The sequence below is a fragment of the Vidua macroura genome, chromosome 8, assembly GCF_024509145.1.
Source record: "Vidua macroura isolate BioBank_ID:100142 chromosome 8, ASM2450914v1, whole genome shotgun sequence".
NCBI lineage: Eukaryota > Metazoa > Chordata > Aves > Passeriformes > Viduidae > Vidua > Vidua macroura.
This window is the reverse complement of record NC_071578.1, coordinates 23,614,579-23,618,497: the sequence shown is the minus strand read 5'-3', so window position 1 is coordinate 23,618,497 and position 3,919 is coordinate 23,614,579. Positions and strand designations below refer to the sequence as shown.

Genomic DNA, 3,919 nt, shown 5'->3' with positions numbered 1-3,919 from the left:
AATATTTAAAATTTATTACATAGAATTTCTTGCTTCACTAAATGTTTTAAAATACCATAAAAGAGCATCGTTTAAATACTAATTAATATGTTTGGGCATAAAATTTAGTTCCATCAAACCCAAAATCCCACTAAAAATGCTTCATTTTTTTCCTATATAATGTGTACGTTTGATAAAAATTAACCTTGGATCTGTTGAAATGAGTATTTAATTAATTTCAAGATATTTAACCATGGTTTCAAGTATTCCAAAGTTCTGAAACACTTTAGAAAATTCCTCTAACTTTTTAGAATGAAAATTTGAACTCTACTCACATTTTCTCATTTTTTCCCCACATGAAACCATATTTGGTCAGAAAATGTGCCAAGCTTTAAGCAGAACATTATATATTCTATTACATCAAGGGGTAATTATTTTGTGACTAGTTTAATATCTCTCTTCAGGTCACACATGCAAAAGCTGTCGTCGTTTTACATATTTTACCTTTTGCTTTATTCATGAATAAGGAAGAAGGATATTATAGGACCTGACCTGTTGGTCAAACTTCCAATAGCAATTGCAAGCAATTATGGCAAGGTGAAATGTCACTGTGCACGGAACCCCTCCTTGTTACTCCATCTACAGATTGGGCAGAAACCATCTTTGTTTTATAATGTAGTCTGAGAGAATTCCCACCTTAAACAATAAAAAAAAATTGTAAAAAAACCCCTGAATTCTGTCTACACTAGATTTTCACTGTTTGAAGAATATTTTTAAAATTATGTTATGCTTCCTAGGTGTATTTGCATCCGATAATTTTTGTCATGTGACTAATTTTAACCTGACCCTTGCATACCAAAAACACAGGACAGATTATTATTTTAAAATATGCACCGTACTGCTTATTTAATGATATAAACACTGGTAAAGTTTTGGCTAATCTGAAAAAAAAAAATCATTGATGCTGTCTGAGAACACCAATTTCAATCTGCAAGTTTTACCAAAGTTCAGCCCAAAACTGAGTCACAAAGGTAATTACATATTACCAGTTATGAAGTCATGCACAGATTTTTCAAGTTTATTTTAATCTTTACACCATAAACCAATAGGAATGTAAAAATTATTAACTATCTTTATTTTTAAATATTGATTATTACCTAATAATTATCAAGTATTTGTCTCTATTTGTAATAAAATCCATATACTGATTTCGTTACAAATAGAAATAATAAGAAATGTAAAATAATCTATTGTGATATAAAATAATAAATGCCTCTTCAGGGATCCACAAATCCCTCCTGCAAAATTAATTACCCAATAACTGCAATTAAATTAAATCAAATACCAGCACCATAAAGCTAGTCAGCCCACAGAAAATAACTCAAACAGCTATCTACCTGTAAGGTCCATCCCCTGGGATGCATCCTGCAGGCTTTTTTTACAGACTGATGCATGACCAGATAGAAAAAATTCAGCCCATTTGGTACCAATGGGGCAGTCAGGTACAGAGAGTCAGATCTCTTCACAAAAAAACACCCTTACAACTCCCACTAGCACTTCTTCATGGCAAAGATGATCCAAATTGGACATCTGTGGGGATTGAGGTTGTGACTGCAAGGCGCCGGAAGGACAAAAATTCCTTTTGTAACAGGATTTCAGTGTCTTAGGGCTCTTAATATCATAACCAAATCTTCATTCACATGTTTTACAATCATCAGTTTAAAAATTACCTTCATGGGGATCTTGATACCTACTAGTACCTGAAGCGGACCCAAGATCAGAAAGGTCAACACGCTCTAATGTCCTGTGCTGGAGTTATTCTCTGGCCAAAAGAAGCACCACAAAAGTCCTGAGGTGAGTAGCAGGAACCCATATGATGGCAAGGCCAAAAGCTGTCACCATCTCTCACTATAATCTGATGAACACCTTAAAGCATGGGGCAAGAATTAGACAAGCTATGACAGAAAGAATTCATGAGGACAAAAAATAATTCTAAACTACAAAATACATAAAAGTTACAAAAGAGACATTTAGAAACAATGGAGGTTTTCAGGGGTAAGGTAAGGAGAAGAAAAAGATGTGGCAGGAAGGGAGAGAATGTAAGAGAGAAGACTAAGTGAAATGACACAGAGAATTTAAGAATTGTGCTGGGTGTGAAAAGCTAGAAAAAAAAATCCATTGTCAAGCCAAGACACGTAGCAGAGATGTAACCATTCTTATCTGTACTTGAGGGCATGAAATAATTCCTTTTTTAATTTTGCCTTTTTAATCCTGTCAATTGGAGCTGTCACTATGGATGTAATAGCAAGTATCCCAATCACAATATCAAAGACTCTTCACTGACACTCCTTGAAATAGCATTAATATCTGCTCACTGTGGGTACTACATTTAAATGTTCATGTGCAGTGCTGTAGCTCCCCCTTAGTCAGGTATCAAGCTAATATTTCATGCTCTGCTTGTAAAATTATTAACAGCTGGCCTAACATTAGATCACTGGAGTGTGGTTTGCTAGAACAAGACACTGCTAATAAGACTATTTCCTACTCTGTCAAGTTATTACTGACTCTGTATTTCCAAATATCAAAATTGGCCTTTAAGCCTAAAGCAGGATTGAACTTTCCAAGAGCAACAGGCCTGAACTAAGATGTCAGGCTTAAATTTTAGGAAAAGATGAATTTAAAATCTGAGTTCATGAATTCCACAAATGTTCTCAAAAAAAAACCCCTAGGCTCAGTAAAATCCAGGTAGAAATGTTAGGTAAAATAGAAATATTGAAATCCAGGTAGAAATAGAGTAGATGAATTTGTGATGATCTCCACAAGATCCAATGTTTCACCATCTAGGTTAATGCTGTTTCAATCACCACCCTCAGACCCTTGCTCTCACTCTCTTTGGCATACAAAAGGGACAGGAAAATCTAAATACTACAAAGTCTCATACAGCAATACAGTAATTACTAAGTTCATGGACAGCTACATAAGAGAAAATGAAATCACAAGATATGCTGAGGTCAAGCAGGTATATAGAAAAGAGTAATTTTATACCTTAAAGCAGTGTGCTGCTTTAAAATGTTACAAGTTGCCTCTAAAAATGTCGATGATTAATACTGAATGTCTTGTGGACTCCTATCTGCTTTAAGGATGTAATATCTAATTGGTTCACTGGATAGCAGGCAATTCAGAGGGGATCCATTATATTTTCAGTATATATTAGAAATATAGTAAAATAGATAACTAATTTACTGCTTACATGAAATATTTGTCTAGGTACATGATAAAGGGAAAGATAAAACATCACTCAGAAGCAAATTAAATAAGTATATAGGAAGAGACAAAATAATATCTACTGAATTAATTTGGAAATTATTATTATTATTATTATTATTATTATTATTATTATTATTATTATTATTACTGTGGTATCATTAGATATTTAATAAAACTTCATTAAAATTTGGTGTGTGCTGATAGCTTCTAAATGGATGAAGTGCTTGTGACCTTCAGTCTGGATAAGGACTCCCTCCTTGGGAAGTGTAAAGCTGAGTGTATGCTTATACATGCAGTGAGATTGGAGTGGGTTTTTTTTTTGTGGTCAAGTAATGTTCTTAAACAGTTGAAGGCAGTGTAGTGCTTAAACCCTTATTTTCTTGAAAATGTACTGAATTAAAAATTTCCTTCATTACTTACAGGACAGGACTCAGGTATCAAGGGACTGATATCTTACACATTACAGATCCATAAGAAGCACCAGCAACAAAAGCAAGGAATAAAACCTAAGAGGTGCAACTCTCATGAACCACTGCAACTGGGGAGGTGCACAAGTTAATCTGACAAGAAACATCATCTAACAGTGAATGAATTTGCATTCATTTACTAATTTGTAATGCATATTTCAAGTTGATTGACATAACTCCTAGTCAGGAAACTCAGACCCTTGTTC

At 33.9% G+C, this 3,919-nt stretch overlaps 1 long non-coding RNA gene across 1 annotated transcript; it reads right to left on the bottom strand.

The window, feature by feature from the left end:
• Window positions 1-537: 537 nt before the first annotated feature.
• Window positions 538-1,875, bottom strand: LOC128810832 (uncharacterized). The gene is made up of 3 exons (XR_008438150.1): window positions 1,734-1,875; window positions 1,377-1,569; window positions 538-675 (listed from the first exon to the last, which is right to left on the bottom strand). It is a non-coding gene; the product is annotated as an uncharacterized LOC128810832 (long non-coding RNA).
• Window positions 1,876-3,919: the final 2,044 nt, after the last annotated feature.